The following is a 16865-nucleotide window of genomic DNA, read 5'->3' on the forward strand; positions in this document are numbered from 1 at the left end:
TGTCCTCATTCAACCATGGCAGTGGGCTGTGTTGCCTCTCTGGGAGAGATGAGGAGAACCTGGAGAGGGTTGTGGCCATGCCACGTGCTCGCTGCTGCTGCCTGCTTCTCAGACTGGCAGCCATGGGCCGTGAGTCCCAACCCTGGTGTGTGTCTAGCGTGCGTCCCAGCAGCTCTTGTGGGTGAGGGCCTTGGAAGGGGCCCCTGTGGATCTTGTCCTCAACTCTGCATAATCTGCAGGCATGAGCGGATGACCCTGACAAGGTATATTCCCAGGCCCTGGTTTCGGTTCGCACCTGCCCCTCTCTACCTGCTGCAGAGCCTCTGGCTCCTGTGGGGCTTGGCCCCACCCCCTGCCTGCTCCTCCTTCCCAGAGCTGTTTGCATTGGACAGAGATTTGGAACTTCTGGCAGCTCCTTCCTTGGCTGGCTGGAAGGCCAGCACAACTAGACTGGGGGTACAGGCGGGCCCCCATTGCCTGCACAACCCTCTGGCTGCTGACCTTGAAACAGGCCACATGAAGCTGGGCATGAGGCCTGGCCACCTGGCTGGGCAAGGGGGAGCCGTCCCAGCCCACTGGGTACTGAAGGCAAGGAGGTGGCATTGTCACTGTGCTTGCTGATGCTGGTGCACAGCCCGTCAGCTGGATGCCATTGGTTTGTGTTACATAACAGAGCTGGCCTTGCCGTGCGGTGGGGAGGAGAGACGCTAGAGGCATAGGTTACACACAGCTAATGTGGGGCCGGGGGAGGCAGACATGGGGGCTGGCAATGTTTCTACAGACGCTTTCTGCACTGTGGCCATCCCCTCAGTGGGCATGGGTGTGGGCCCCTCCCTCCAGTGTCCGTTCCCTGGTAGAAGCTAGAATTCAGCAGGGATTTAGTTGGGGCCCAGGTGGGAAAGCTGGAAGGAAAGTGACTGCACCGGTGTTGGGGCTGACATGACCGATGAGGGTGCTGAGGACCCAGTGCCCTAGCCGCTGTAGCCTCCGGTGGATGGGAGCTTTAGCCCGGGACCTGGGAGGCCCAGGAGAAGGCCCTGGGGCATGCACTTTCTTTGCCCTTGTCAGGGTCAGGGGCACGTGGGAACACAGCCATCCGAACACTGCCTGCCACGTGGGGGCTGCGACACCTGTGGATCGTGTCGCCAGAGCCCAGGATGGTCCCCTTGCTGTCAGGATTGGGGCTGCTGCACCCAATGTCATGGGGGGCCGGTGCTGGGAAGCCCTGATTGTGCTGCTCTTTCTGCTGCAGCAAAGCTGGTGCTGTCACCAAATCCCAGAGGATTCTCTGTCACCTGAGCCCCAGCTGTCTGAGTCCTCTGTGTGTGTGTGTGTGTGTGTGTGTGTGTGTGTGTGTGTGTGTGAAAGGCCATTTGTAAGGTTTGGGGCTTAGGCAGCTTTTCCTGTTCTGGGCAGGTCTGCTGGGGCCTGGGCCGAGACTGTGATGGGAGGGTTTAGTATTGTTGTGTGGGGTTGGGTGTGGTGCCAGGCTGAAGTGGTTGGTTGAGGCCCAGGGGCATGGCATGTTGTTCTTAGAAGGACCTGTTACTGTGGGTCAGGTGCAAAGCCAACCGCAAGGCTCTGTGGGCAGTTCTGGCTCCACCTCGTTCCAGCCTCAGCTCAGGGCTGTCCTCCACCCTCTGAATAGCCCACTTACCCGCTGCCAGCCTCTCAGCACCACGGGTGCCCCACCGGGGACCAAGCACAACTAGGCAGCCCCTGTGTGGACACACCACATGCACACACCCTGGACATTCTGGCCTCTTGCCCGCTGACTGAATCCATGCAGGTAAGTCCAGTTCCATTCGGTTTACAAGGCATGAAGGGCACACCTGGCATGCTGCACGTACCTAGGGATGATTGGCAGGTAGTTTTATGCAAGGTGCTGGACAGGTCAGCCGGGGCAGGGGCCTCCTGTTTTCTGAGAGACCAGGGGATAGATACTTTGTTGAAAAGGGCCTGGCTGTGTTTAAGGCAGGGGAGGATTACGGAGGCTGCCAAAGCAGAGGGCACAGCTTAGGGGGAGCATAGATGGGGCGGGTTGCATAGGATGTGGATGGCGAAGTGCCTGGCGCATCGTGTACTTCTTAGTGTGTGAAGAGTTGGGCAGCATGGAGCCATGCTCAGGTTTTCAGCACATGAAGGGCCAGGCTTGGGTTTTGTAGGGAGACCCTGGTGTTGCCATATGAGGAACGGGGCGGGGTGGAAATGCAGGCTCAGAGCAAGATGTTGGGGCTGGTGAGGAATCTAAGAGTAGGCAGTGTGGTTGCTAGACCAAAGTGCAAGGCTGGGAGACCTCCAGGATCCCCGGGCTTGTGAGTGGGCACTTGAGGAGGTACTCAACCCGGGTGGCTCCCAGGATGAGCTCAGGTCCAGAGAAGGGATGCTGGGCATCTTCTGTGCTCAGTGTGGGCTGCTCCTGGTGGGAGATGGGCAGGCCGGGTCTGCTGCTGCCTAGGTGCAGGTAGCGTTGCTGAACCCACTGTAGGCATGTGTGCTTTGTGGTTGTGACAGGGTGACCAAGGACCCCTGCTGCACTGACAAGGAATTACTCCACCGGAAACTCCTGGGTTAGAGTGAGTGAATGCTTATAGCTGATACTGTGCTGGGTGGAACAGAGCTGTGGGTTGGCTGGTTTCCGCTCTGCTGTAACTCATTCAGTGAGTTCTCCACCCCCCCTCTGGCCAAGCCGAGAAGCAGGGCCTGTGCATGCGCTTTTGAAGCTCGAGCCAGCCTTGGCCGTGCATAACTGTCCTGGGGGGGCGGGGGGCTTTGGGTCAGTCCCCACTGATGGTGATGGAGGCAGGATTGAATGGATGCTGGCTTTTGCAAGTTCTAGCCTCCCTTTGGCTAATGAAACATGACTTGGTGTGTGGGGGTTGCGGGGGAGGCTCTGTAATCAGAAGGAATATTTTTCCTGAAGTGGGCGTGTTTGTCTTAGTGGGACTGTGGCTTTAAGAACATTGCCTGTAGGGTTCCTGACGGTCCTGGGCAATGGGTGGAGTAGAATGTTCTCCTCTCCGCTGCGAGGTCTTCAAGAGGATGCATGAAACCCTGTTCTTGAACTTGTAAAGCAGTCTATGAAGGTTCTTAAGCTGCACAGATCACATTCGCTTCTAGTCCAAGGGTATCAGGAATGCTCCAAATACCTTGGAGCCAGAAGCACTCTGTCTCACAAATGACAGAAGGCAGAGGGCCTGTGATGCTCTCGGCTCTGTCACAGATGCGGCCTTGATCTAATTTCCTGGTCCCAGTTCTGTCATCAGCTCTGGTCACTGTCGCCCTCCCCCATGGTGAATGGGCGTCAGCCAGCTTGAGCTTTGGCTCTTGACGACAGCCACTGTGAGGTCATGGGCTCCGAATGCTGTCCTTGAGCCAGACCAGGGCACCCACCATCTGTCAGATCTGCTTCTTGTCTCCAAACTGGACGCTGGATCCCAGACTTGGGGCGGAGGTGCTGATGTTGGCTCCTCCTTTGGCTTCTCACGGAGTCAGGGCTGCCCCTCTCTGCCCAGTCAGAAAGGCTGGCAGCCCTCTGAGGGCTATTTAGGATGTGGGTTGCACGGACTTGAGCTGTCAGCCAGGCAACAGCTCTCCTGACGTTTGTCTGCGTCTGTCCAACGGATGCTGTGGCCTCTCTGTGGCTCAGAGACCCAGGTGCCTGGTCATCGCCTATGCCTGGTACCTTGCTGGCCTCCTTCAACATCCGGACCGATCAGCCACACCTGCGCCCTGCTGACGACTTGAGCAGAAGGCATACCAGGAACTTGCGTCCTTTGCTGGCCACACACAGTGGACTCCTGTCGTCACCAGCCACATGTCCCACCTCAATGCCTCTTCCCTTGAGCTGGCCACCATCACTGCAGCCCCTTGGGGAAGGAATGTAGTTGAGGGATGGGGGCTGGTACAGAGGCTGTGGCCTAGTGGCCAAGGCCATGTTGAATTACCCAACACACTCCTTCCCCCTGTGGGCCACAGAGGTGCTGTGACAACACTCAGTGTAGTATGCTTCCTCTGACCTGGGGAGCTGGGACTGCGCCTTCCTCCACCTTCCTAGAGATGCCTGGGTCTTCCATCCCCAGTCCCCACGGGACTGGGTGACCTGCTCAGGGCCCACTCCCCTCACCATACTCTCTCCCTGGGCCGCCCCCTCCAGCCTCACTCTCCATGGCCACGCACAGAAATGGAAGAGACAAGGGTCAGCTGTCCTGTCCTGTCCTCTCTCTGCACCCCGGGGTGCTCAGAGACTGAGCGGCCAGGCCTGAGGGGGGGATGAGGAGCTGGAGGGCATGCCTGCTGCTCAGGGGTATGTCCGGTGTGGGTGCTGAGCTGAGTGGTCCCTCTGCCTGGATCTAATTCCCCTTCACCTCCTTGGCCTCCAAGGCTGCCTTTCTCCCTCCTCCTTCCTCAGCTCCAGACTGGGCTCTGCCCGGCAGCTCCTGAATTGGCCACACAGGAAAACAATGGGGCCTACACAGGGAACAGCCCTGCTATTTATGGGAAGGAGAATGGGGACTGGCTGGTTCCACGACCTGCGGAGATGGTCACCATGGGGCCTTGTCCCTGCTACTGAAGGCTGCCTTGTTGTGGCCTCATCAAGTAGCCTTCACCCTGGGCTGGCTGCACCTGCTGTGATAACAGAGCCCTCGAAGCCCCTGTGGTCAGTTCAGATGTGCAAGGGAAGCAGAGGCCTGCGTGTGACTGGGACAGCTTGGGGACAGGCTGTGTCCTGGGCACCCCGCTGGCTTTGCAGCCCGGATCTGCAAGCCAGCGCGGGATTGGGGAGCACAGCCCTGGAAAAGGTGAGGCTCACTGGGTGGGTGGGCTGTGGGTGTTTGGACTTCTTCCTCTCTTGTTTGTGGAAGTGGTTGTTATTTCTGCTTGCTCACCGTAGTAGACTGAGAGCTCAGTGGGGCCTCTCTGCCTCTCCGTCAGCAGTGACTGCCCCAGCAGGACACCAGGGGCCACCTGCTTGGATGGGCTTCGGAGTGTCCACCCAGGGTCTGGTACTGCCGTGCAGTGGTGTAAGTAACCTCCTCTCTCCGGTCCGAAGGAGTCGCGTGTCTGTTTATAGCTGATCAGCGAGCAGGCTTTGCTGGCCCAGTTTCCTCCCCCTGGGCAACTGACTTCAGCACCCGAGGGACCTGGTTCAGCGGAACCAGGCGCCATGTGGTTGGGCGAGCCTGTGCTTTCTGCATTTGCCTTGATCCTTGGGGTTTTTCTGCTGTGTGCCAGCTCTTGGTAGTGGCTGGGGTTTCTGGCCTGCAGCTGCGGGTGTGGCCTCAGCTGGCCTCCCGGCCAGGCAAGGCAGGACAGGGTGTGGGTGGAACCTGTGGGACTGGCTCTGCGTGAGGCCCGAGGGCGGTGGCAGTGCTGGGATCTTTGCTGACACAGCCCCAGGTGGCCTCCCCGGGTCACAGGGTTCCATCATCTGAGGTGCGTGCTAGGTCCTAGTGGGTAAACGTCAGAGAACTGAGAAGTGTGTCTCCCCTGGAGGCTGGGGTCAGAGGGGCAGAGAGAAGGGCCAGGAACAGGTTGCTGCCTGCCGCCCCCCCCAGCCCAAGCCTCGTGCCAGGAGACACTGGAGCAAAGCTGCCAGAAACTTGGAGGGCAGTGCCAGGCTAGAATTTACATCGGAATGGGGCTATGAATTGAGGGGGGATCCTTAATCCTCCCCAAATTGGGGTAAAATTTGCATCTGAATGACCCTGCTGAGTCCTGATTCCCTTGGATTCCTTTGGAATGTGTTGCTTTTCTGGTTGTTTTCCAGGTTCTGTTCATGGTTATTTGCATTTTTCCTCTAGCGGTGTGCTTACAGTTAAGGTTACAGACAGACTCCGTCTTTCTTTTCCTAGATTCCTGCCCTCTATGCCAGGGACGATGCACAGCAGGGGATTCAGGGGATAGGTACCCCTGCAGCAGTCCTTGCTAACCCTTCTCCCTAGCACCTCCATGCCTGCAGGGGCCCTGGCAGAGCAGACAGCTAACTCCTTCAGCTCCCAGTAGTGGGAAAAAAAAAGTGTAAATGGTGTCCCAGCTTTGAGGATGATACCTCAAACTCAGGGGTCTCAGGGTGTTTCCTGGAAGAAAAAAAAAAGGAGTTGTGCCTAGCCTGGGCCCTATTCTTGCTGCGTCTTTGAGCAGGGCCTGAGCCTTTTGCGGGCCCTGACCGAGTGTGGAGGTTCTGTGTGAGAGTCCCAGCAGTCTACAGGAGGCTCTTCATGCCTACAGCCTGTGCATGTGTGACCTTCCATGGTAAAGGGGGGGCTTTGCAGATATGACTAAGTATTTCTTTGTTTCAGGGGTGCCTCAATGAGAAGAAGTGACAAACCCCAGGAGGCAGTGAGAGAGTCAGGAGTTTATATACCACTTTAACAAAGGATTATACGTTGTGGAAAAGTGGCTGCACAGAGCAAGGAGGATTTGGCCTCCACTGGGTGGTGAGTGTGAGAAGGAGACTAGGAAACAGGTGGTAGCTGAGATGGTTAGGAAGATGTGTTAGTCACATTCAGCTTAAGCCATCTCTGTTCTTGCTGATGGTACGGTGGGGGTGGGAGGAGCATCCTTACACAAATTTCGCTTGCTGGAAAGGCAAGTGCTGTCCCGCCGGGAGGTGGGAAGAATAGAAAGCTGTGTGCTGCTTTCCGGTGCCTCTTGGCTCGGATGACTCGCCTCCCACAGTGGTGTATTAGCTGTCTGTTCCCAGTCTTGATGATGGAGGAAGGCACCAGGAGCCCAGAAAGGCAAGGGTTTCTACAAGGTGGACAAGGCAAGGACCTGCTTTCTCTTCTCCAGCCTCAAGAGGACCACCACCAACGCCTGGACTGCCGCCCAGCCCGTGTCCTCCCAAACTGAGGGACTATTGTGTTGTTTGAAGCCACCCAGCTTGTGGTCATTTTTACAGCGGTCTTAGGAAGCAAGTACGCCTCTCTTAAGATATGGTCTTGATTCCAAAGGAGTATTGCAGCCAATTAGAGACACAAGGAAAAAAATGGAGCTTTAACTGAGCAGTACAGTGTGAAGTTGGTTGGGCAAAGGCATCATGCAGACTGACAGCATTCACTCCTCAGCATGTGTCCATGAGGGTCTGGGACAGCTGAGGTGGTGCCCAGCTGCTGCTGCCCATCTAGGACAAGCTTTGCCGGGCTCTTTCTGAACTACAGGTGCTGGAAGAGTTTAGCTCAGCAGGGGCTAGGCATCCTGCCAGCTAGCAATGGTAGGGTGGAAGGTAAAGTCAGGGAAAGCAGAGGTGTGTGTGTTGGCAGAACCCCTAGGGTAGAAATAGGGTAGAAATGGTGGGGTTTAGTCCCATTGCCTCAGAGACAGGTGTCATCCCCCTGGACAGGTTGGGGGTTCACATGGGATGAAGCTGTCCTCCATTTGTCCAGCATCCTTCTCTGTCCTGTCTGGGACATGCATTGTACACACAGGTACATCCATGTTTGCAGAGCCAGGCAGAGCACCCAGGCCCCATGGAGGGAGGAGAGAGAGAGAAAGAGAGAGCAGTGTGGACATAGAGGGCTTCTTGTTTGGGATGCCCACAAAGTGGGGACAGGCTTACCCAGCAGCCTCTTTACTCAGCAGTGCTCTCAGGCGTTGGGGAGTGCGTTCAGGCTCTGAGTACTCAGGACGCTGTGACTCAGCACCGTGGGGCACAGGAAGGCACTGTGGTTTGCCTGGACCTCCTTGTCCCAGGGGACACTGCTGCTGGGGTTTGCCATCAGGGTCCCTATTCCTCTGCCAGGGTCCCTGGCTGCCTGGGCCCCGGGACTCACAGGAACTGAGCGTCTCCCAGCCCTGGTTCTGCCGCTGCCCTTGTCTGCCCACTGTGTTAGCAGAGATCGGCTGCTCGCCAATTCTTGTCTTCTGCAACAACAAAGAATTCAGAACTGAGACAGGGAGTAGCGGTCAGCCAGGTGGCAAAGCTGAGTGAAGAGGAATGCCCCTGGTGGGCTAGGCAGGCAGGAAGGGACGGAGTATGCCTAGCCTGGATTGGACTGGAGCTGTTATGGGCATGAATACGGATATTCTCTTCCCTCTCTCTTCTGGGAATTTGTGGGTGGGGCCTCTGGATGTGAAGTTTCCAAAAACCCTCTTATTATCTTTGTCAGAGCCATGTTATGGGCCTTCATCGCTCCATTGGTGCAAGATGGGATGGGGTGGGGGTGATCAGCCTGGGCTGCTCCCAGAAAAAGGCCAACACCCCACCTGAAGGTTACAGAACAAAGCCGTGACTCAGCATGACTCAGCATTCTTTCTTGCTGGTCAGCTTTTAGGGCTTGTCTGCTTGTTCCAGGACATGGAAATTTATTGTTCTTTAAAAATTCCCATTATCCTTATTCTTTTAGCTCTACTGACACATAGGCTGAGACACACCTCTGATGGCCAACTTGGGGAATCTTTTCCCTGCTCATGGATTTTGGGGGTTTCAGGGTCCCAGTGTGGCCACATAGCTTCCCCAGATGGCTGAGGATGTGCTTTTTTGTCGGGGAGGCCCTTTTTTCTTCGTGGCTGGGTGTTCTTGGGCTGTGTGATACTTCTTGGAAAATTGATAGTCTAAGTGTTCAGATAAATACTTCGCTGCCTCTTACCCATTCTCACTCAGCTGTGTGCAGGAAGCCATGTCCCTGCCCACAGGAACTTGGTTTTCCATAGAAAGTGCTGTCAGCAGTGGGATTAGCTGTTTCTCCGTCTGCTGATGTTGTGTTGGTGAGCCCCTAGAGGCTGCCTGAGTGGAAACTCGAGGCAGGAGCCACAGGAGGAAGAGCCGGGAGGCTCCAGCTGCCGGGAGAGTGCAGGACAGGCTTCCCAGGGCCTGACTCATCCAGCTCTCACGGGGCTATCATGATTGTCCCCAGCTTCCATCACCTCTCACCCTCAACCTTCAGCTCCCGTGTGCCCCACAGGGGTGTGTGCACCCAAGCCAGCCGAACAGCACGGAGGAGTCCCCAGGGTTAGTGTGAGTCTGTCCCCTGCCTTCTGCTCTCAGGGCGTGGACTCCTGATGTGGTCCTGATGCAGCTGTGCAAAGCTCCCCCCTACCTTGCTCCTGCGTGCTCGAGCAGCTAGGTTCCTGACCTGTGTTTATTCGTGTTGTCTGTCCTGGGGCTGGCACCTGTGGACCCTGGTGGTTGTAGGGAGGGAATGCTTCAGCTGGAGCGTGGCTGGAGCCCTGAGCCCCCAGTCAGAAGCCCCTGCCCCTGCCCCTGACTGCTGGGCTCCTGGCTTTGGACTATGTCTGTTCCCAGGCTCTCAAGTTCCTTTTTTCTTCTGAGGGTCACACAAAACCTTTAACATCTTTGTTGTACACACTAGTGTTACGACACAGCAGGTTAAACCACTGCTTGCAACACCATATCCTGTATTGGAGTGCTGGTTTGTGTCCCAACTGCTGTATTTCTGAATCCAATTTCCTTGCTAATACACTGAAGAACAGTGCAAGGACTTGGGAATTCCAGCCTTAACTGCTGTAGCCATTGGGGAGTGAACCAGCAGATGAAGGATCTCTTTCACTCGCTGTCTTTCAGTCTGCCTTTCAAATAAATAACTTTTTAAAAAGATTTATTTATTATTATTGGGAAGGCAGATTTACAGAGAGAAGGAGAGACAGACAAAGATCTTCCATCCACTGGTTCACTCCCCAAGTGGCTACAATAGCGCTGATCCAAAGCCAGGATCTAGGAGCTTCTTCCAGGTCTGCCATGTGGGTGCAGGGTCCCAAGGCTTTGGGCCGTGCTTGACTGCTTTCTCAGGCCACAGGCAGGGAGCTGGATGGGGAGTGGAACAACTGAGCCATGAACCAGTGCCCATATGGGAGCCTGGCATGTGCAAAGGAAGATTTAGCTACTGAGCCATCGCCTCAGTTAGACACACACACACACACACACACACACACACTCTCTCTCTCTCTCTCTCTCTCTCCTTAGTTATCTACCAGCAACCACAGCCAAGAATGGAGATGGCCTTTGACTGAGTTTTCTCCGTAAGATAGCGATCTCTGCCCACCATCCTGATGACTCATGCAGATGACTGCGTATTGAGAGTTTATAACGCGGCTTCTAAGAGCATGCAGGTGCCACAGGCAGCTGGCAGCTGTGGGCGGCCGCTCCTGCCCCTGCTGAAGGCCAGCCTCCCCTGGGGCTCAGCAGGCATGGGTGCAGACACTTGGGATGGCAGCAGCACTCCCAGGTGTGCTTGGCAGCTGGCAGAACTGCCAGTCTGCATGAGGCAGCTCTGTGTGACTTCACTGCGTGTTCTTCCCATGTGGGCCTGTGTGCTGTTTCTGCATCGGAATGTGAGCTTTGATTCTTCAGAGAGACCACCTTGAGTATGAATGCCAAGATAGGTCACTCGCATGTGTTTGTACTTGGGTGGGCAGCGCCTGTGGCCAGGTGCCCTCAGATGAACCTGTGGCCAGGCACTGTTACAAAGAAGCAAGAGCTGCCCCATGGGACGGAAAGTTAGAAGCTGAGACCCAAAGGCAGCAGGTGCAAAGGCAGCCTCTTCCCCTGTCCACAGTGTCTCTCGGCAAAGTAATTGAAGAAGCAGATCAGAGCGTGCCCAGGGAGACAGTTGGTGATTGAAGCACCATGGCCATGGTGGAGGCTAATTCACAGTGTAGTGCAGGGCCCGAGACATGCTGTGATGGTAAACTTTAAAAGTATGATTGCTCATTTTAGTAGTTAACATGTATGATGCCAAGTGGTGCCGTAATTAGCTCAGTGGTGCCATCAGTAATCCAGCACAGACGGGCACTGTGAAGCCAGGATTAAGGAGCAGGTGCAGACCACATAGATAGCTGGCTTAGACCTTGAACCCGTGTGCTACTCTCTCACTGTTACTGTCTCCAAGGGAAGAAATAGATACACTGAGCAGCAGCTGAATGATTGTCAGCTGAGGCAGACATAAGGAAGACAAGCACAAGGCAGGTGAAACAGAGGTTGTGTTGGAGGTTTGAAAGCTTTGAACCCGGTCTGGCTGAGGGGACTCTGGGCTTATGTCCCAAGGATGGCAAGAATGGCAGGGTGGGGTTGGAGGTTTCTTGGCCACCTTCCCCTTAGTGGGCAGAGGGAGGGGGACACTTGGAGACCCTGCTCTTTGTTGTTCAGAAGCAGTATAGCTGTTTAGAATACTGAAAAATGCCTGCAGTGGACAAACCAGGAGATCCCAGAAGTCTAGAGCAGATGTGTAAACCCTAGCTCCTAGACCAGGCACTGCAGACCTTTTGGGGTCCCCCCACCCGTGTGCCCCTACCAGCCCCCAGGTGTGTGTGTGTGGAATGGGGCACTAGCCGACCAGGCCCGGGCACTGCATGCCTTTTGGGGTTCCCCCACCTGTGTGTATAACAGATGCCCCTGCCAGCTCCCAGGGGTATGTGTGTGTGTGTGGAATGGAGCACTAGCCAACCAGGTGTGTGTATGTGTGTATGGAGTTGGGCACTAGCGGACCAGGCCCAGGTACTGCACGCCTTTTGGGGTCCCCCCACCCATGTGTCCCTACCAGCCCCCAGGTGTGTGTGTGTGTATGGAGTTGGGCACTAGCAGACCAGGCCTGGGCACTGCACGCCTGTTGGGGTTCCCCCACCTGTGTGTATAGCAGGTGCCCCTGCCAGCTTCCAGGAGTGTGTGTGTGTGGAGTGGAACACCAGCCAACCAGGCCCTTCTCTTCCCTGGGCGTGAGCTTCTTTGCTGTTTTGTATGCACAGAAGCTGGTACTTAGGTGCTGTGTTATCAGCTCCTCTCTGCATTTAATCACAGGCTGTGCTCATCCGTCCTTGTCTGTGAGACAGCCACTTGCTGACTGTGTGCTGGGAGCCGTGCGCTATTGTTTATTTAACCGTTTCCTGATGGGAACCCATGTGGGCACTGGTTTTCCCTGTGAAGGCATCGTGGCGATAACATCTCAGTCTACTTCCCTTTGCGCCCGTGGGCAGAGGAGACCAGGACATATGCCTGGAAGAGACTGCAGGCTCCCTTCGCATGAACCCTCCTGCTAGAGCAACAGTGTCTGCCCTGGGTCAGGGCAGTGGCCTCCTGCGGGAAGGCTGTCCCAGCACATGCTCTTTCTGCCAAGGACGAGGGGCACCCCCTGGACCAGGGTCGCTGGCTGTCCGTGCAGGCATGTGTATGTGTGTTGAAGGGTTTGAGGGGTGGGCTGGGGCGAGCTGGAGCAGGTGCTTCATGTTTCTGGCCTGCCTGTTGGAAGAGTTGTCAAACTTCCTTCCATTTCTGCAGTTTTTGCCTGTGTCCTTACCTCCCAGTAATCTTGGTCCTTAGGGCTAAAGAGCTTCCAACACCTTCATATTTTTTTAAGATTTATTTATTATTTTTTAATTTGAAAGGTGGAGTTACAAAGCAGGCTCTTTCATCTGCTGTGTTACTCACCAAATGGTCAAAACAACCAGAGTTGGACTTGCCCAAAGGCAGAAGCCAGGAGCTTCTTCCGGGTCTCCCAAGGTGGTCACAGGAACCCAAGGACTTGGGCCCTCCTCCACTGTTTTCCCAGGTGCATTGGCAGGGAGCTGGATGGGAAGTGGAGAGGCTGGGACTCGAACCAGTATCCAAATGATGCCAGCATCACAGACAGTGGCTTAACCTACTCTATCACAGTGCCAATCCCCGTTGTTTGAGTTTTGAGACAACCCCATCTGATACCTCCTGACACGGATCAGAGAGATGGAGACAGGAGCGAGCGTGCTCCCAGCTGTTGGTTCTTTTCCCCAAACACCCAGAACAGCCAGAGTCCATTCCGACTGAAGCCAGGAGCCGAGATATCAGTCCAGGTATTCCCCAAGAATGGCAGGGGCCCAAGTACTCGAGCTGCCCCCTTGTTCCCAAGAAGCACGTAAGCAGGAAGCTGGAACCTGGAGTGGAGCCAGAACTGGAACTGAGGCGTTCCAATATGGAATCAGGCATTCTGACCAATCCTGAACCACTTGGCCTCCTGCTCGGTCTCCTTACGCATTTACTTTTGAAGCTAAGCAAAAAGAAGTGTGTACTGTGCGCTCCTGCATTGGCTCAGTGAGCAGTGTGCATTTATTTGGTAAAGCTTACCTGCCAGACTTCCTGGAGCCTAATAGACAACTCCAGGCCTGAATGAATATTCCTTTGCTGGTGTTGTCTAGTGGGTGTCTGTTCTCTGTAAAGTGCCCCTGGACTCCTAACGTGAAGCAAATTGGAGGTTTCTGATACAGCAGCCAGTGTGCTTATTACCCCAATTGCCCTGTCTGCCTTCGTCTCCCACATGGGATAGAGACCTCTTCATTCATAGACTATAAGACGGATCAGGGGACAGGCCCTGGAGGCTGAGAGCCACATGCTGTCTCCGTGCTTAACACAAGGGTGTGGCCTCTGGACGTTATCCTTTTCAAGATTTATTTTCTTTATTTGAAAGGCAGCGTTAGGAGAAGAAACACCGAGAGAGCTTCCATCTGCTGGCTCACTACCCAGATGGCTGCCACAGCCAGGGCAAGGGCAGATCACAGACAGGAGGCCAAGAACCAGGAGATTGGTCTGGCTCTCTCAGATGGGTGACGGGCGCTTGGGGACTTGACCCGTCCGCTGCTGCTTTCCAGGCAGCCCCTCATTGCAAGAACCTCTCGTCTTGACCCGCGACAGATAGCCACCTGAGCAGGCATTGCTCTCCCTGTCACAGCAGCTGTCTGCAGGACGCTCATTCAGGCCACATCAACGGCAGCAACGGGTGTTGCTCAATGACCACAGCTCCCTAGGCACCTGTGACACACTTCCTACAACCCTAAGGTGCTATCACCATCATCATCTTGAGTTTGTAGTCTGAAATCACAACATGGGGGGTCAGTATTATGACATGGTGGATTAAGGCTGCACCTGCCTCCCATATGGGTGTCAGTTTGAGCCTTGGCTGCTCCACTTCCAGTCCGACTCCCTACTGATGCACCTGGGAAAGCAGTAGAAGATAGCCTGAGCAGTTTGGCCCCTGCTTACCCACATGGGATCCCTGGATGAACTTCCATGTTCTTGGCTTCAGTCTGGTCCAACCTTGCTATTGTGGCCATGTGGGGTAACTCTCTCTATCTCTCCCTTCTCGTCTCCAGCACTCCTCTGTTTTCTGGCTGATGCTCATCCTGGCAGCAGGGGTGTGGGTAGAACGCCTGGACTGCAGGAGACAGGGGGCTTGCAGGAATCTAACCAGTCTGCTTCCATGTCCCCGTAGTCTCGTGTCTCCTTCAGGAAGGGCTATGTCTGGGCAGTAGGGGGCAGCCCTGAATGTGAGGCCTGGAGAGAAATGGCTTGAGCAGAATGGACCATAGCTGGGGCCAGCTTCTATACATCAGGAAATACCTACCCATATGGGGCTGTACCAGCCGAAGCATGGCCAAGGCCACACATGGGCAGCTGAGGTCAGAGGGATGGAAATGGCTCCTCTGCTATACCTGGCATCTGACTGTCTTACTGGGTGTGACAGGGCCAGTTGTCAGCCTGCACCTGCAGAAGCAGCTGGACCTTCACAGCTGGCCACTTGACCTGTGAAGCCAGATAGGAGCTGGGCTGGAGAGTACCCCCACCAGACTTGGGGACTGTGTCAGGGCAAGGGCACCTGCTTTGAGCCTCAAGTTGGCATTAAAAGGGAACATGGGAGGACGAAGACTTCTCTGTGCTTTGTTGTTGCTACCCACCCATGCTGTCCTGGGGTGAGGGTTTCTGCCCACTCTGGAGCTGAAACCATAGCCCAAGACTGCAGGGGGCCTGCACTGTGACAACTTCGGTCAACCGGGTTCTTCTGCAGGTCAAGAAAAACGTGTGGGTGCTTCCCAAAGTTCATGGAAAAATGTAGTTACAGGATACATTTATTTCAGTGCAGAAGTGTTTTGAAATATGTGTTTCTTCAGAGTATGAATTTTGTAAAAACTTCCTGAAGAACCCCCGTTCACCTTGTGCTGGTGGAGTCCATTGGCCCTGGTTGGAGGCCAGGGGGAAGATGTCATTGTCTTCAAATGCTCCCGGCTGACCAGAGAGGCCTGGTACGAGGGGGCACCACTTCTGCCCAGTGCTGAGCGCTATCCTTCCACAGAATGGCAGCTTATCTTGGTGTGTGAGAATGTTCTAGAACCCCTTTTGGATTTTCTGGTAGATTTGAGTTCCCGTGAGTTGTAAGGCTGTACAAGCTTACCTGGTCCTTAGGGTTGTGCTAGGGGAGAATGCTCTGTCCCTGAGACAGAGCAGGGGCTGGTGGGCCCCACCGATGATGGTGTGTCAGTGTTGTGTGACTGAGTCATCTGCCTGCCCCACATGTGACCCTTGCGTTTCATAGTCTGACTCATTGGGAAGTTCACACTTCGGCCCTCTGGAACCGTGGCCCTGGCTCCAGACATCTCGGTGCCCAAGGACTTGGAAGTCTGTGGACTCAGTTCTGTCCACGGACGCCCCCTTTGATGGAGGGGACTTGGGCACGTAGGAAGGGATGGTTCCCATAAGCAAGAACAACTTCCATAAGCCGGGCTGCTTCCCCGTTGGGGAACACGGCAACTGCCTGGCATCGGGGATCTGCTGGTTCTGGCTGTGGAAGGTCAGCACAGGTCACTTCCCAGGTCCCCGTCTGCTGCTCCCTCATGTCACATCCTCCTTGGTCCATCTGTTCCAGTGTCTGCACCGCAGCGTGGGGGCAGACAGGGCAGACAGCAGCGTCTGGGGCCACTCCAAGGTGCAACTTTGTCATTCAAGGTGGCATACTGCCTCCTGGGACTCCTGGGGAGGAAGTTGAGCCTCCGGTTTGGGCTGGAAGCTGGAAGTACCAGTTCTCTTGAACTTCAGGAAGAAGGGGCCTTGGCAAATGGGCTTAAGGGATTGATTATAATTCGTAGGATTAGAGTGACTCAGTCTGCAACCCCATTATTGAATTCCTAACTAACATTTCACTGGAAAGTCGTTTGGAAAGTAGAACTTGATGGAAATTTCGGCCCCCAAGTCTGGAAACAGTTGAGTATCTTTATGGCAAAGAGGGGAGCCTGGGCTTCCTGGTGGCCTGGCAGTGTTTGCCCACTTCCTTTCAGAGCTGAGTATTGGGTGTGTCGCATTTCTGGTGCTTTGGTGGCTTCTTGATGTCCCAAGGATGATTTGGTTGAAATGTGTCTGAGAGAGTCTCAAACGAGCTTTGCACCAAGCCGCTTACCTGGTGCACAGGGCCAAGGGGCAGCTCCTTTGGCTCTGAAGGGCCGTGGGGGCCAGGGACAACTACAGTGGTGCACAGGTAGTGTCTGCAGAGCAGTGAGGTGGGAGGGACCAGGCTTGCGCTTCCTACCTGCAAGGATACATGCCTGGGCCTTTACTGAGGCAAGTGGATTCCAGAATGGGCTTTCATGGCTAAGCCGGGGCTAGCGGAAGCCACGTCCTCTGGAGAGGTCAGGAGGGGAGAGAAGGCGAAGCTGGCCTGGGCCACTGCCACTGACTTTGGGTCCTGACCTGTGGTCGGGCCAGCTTGACTTTATAATTTGATGTATATTTTTAAGGAATCACTCAAGATGAAAGCGGAGAGGGTGGCATTTTGTGGTTGGAGACTTAAAAAAGAAATCCCTGACTTAAGAAAGTAAGCCAGTGGCCTGCCCCTGGCCTCCTAGGCTTGTACCTTCTCAGTGTCACCCCTCGACAAGCCCTGGGGAGAAGTCAGGAGGATTTGGAGTTAGAGAGTAGCATGGTCTGTACTGCCGTTCCCATAAGGTGCAAGCCTGGCAGCAGTGTACAAGCAACACGGGATAGAGGATGGGAAGGACCTCAGGAAGATGGCCCTCTCAGTTGCCGGAGCAGAAGGGGTGGCACTGACGTGTGTGCCTCACTTCCCTTGGGCACAGGTGAAAGAGGAGCCAGGGAACCCAAGTGGGGAAGGAAGTAG

The 16865-nt window shown here is 55.1% G+C and overlaps 1 protein-coding gene across 5 annotated transcripts in view; it reads left to right on the plus strand.

Moving 5' to 3' along the window:
* SEMA4D (semaphorin 4D) overlaps nt 1-16865 on the plus strand; it is a 109256-nt gene that overhangs the window by 39304 nt on the left and 53087 nt on the right. Inside the window, exon 1 of one of the 5 annotated variants that reach the window (XM_040963774.1) lies at nt 761-1789. The exons of 2 other annotated variants lie outside the window; for them this stretch is intronic. The gene's annotated coding sequence lies outside the window, so the exon portion shown is untranslated. Of the gene's footprint in view, nt 1-760; nt 1790-2778; nt 4803-4935; nt 5025-16865 lie in introns of those variants that run through there. 2 more of the 5 variants (XM_040963775.1, XM_040963776.1) reach the window with 2 other exon arrangements.

The sequence above is a fragment of the Ochotona curzoniae genome, unplaced genomic scaffold (genome assembly GCF_017591425.1).
Source record: "Ochotona curzoniae isolate NIBS_2020 unplaced genomic scaffold, NIBS_Ocur_1.0 scaffold_3208, whole genome shotgun sequence".
Classification (NCBI taxonomy): Eukaryota; Metazoa; Chordata; class Mammalia; order Lagomorpha; family Ochotonidae; genus Ochotona; species Ochotona curzoniae.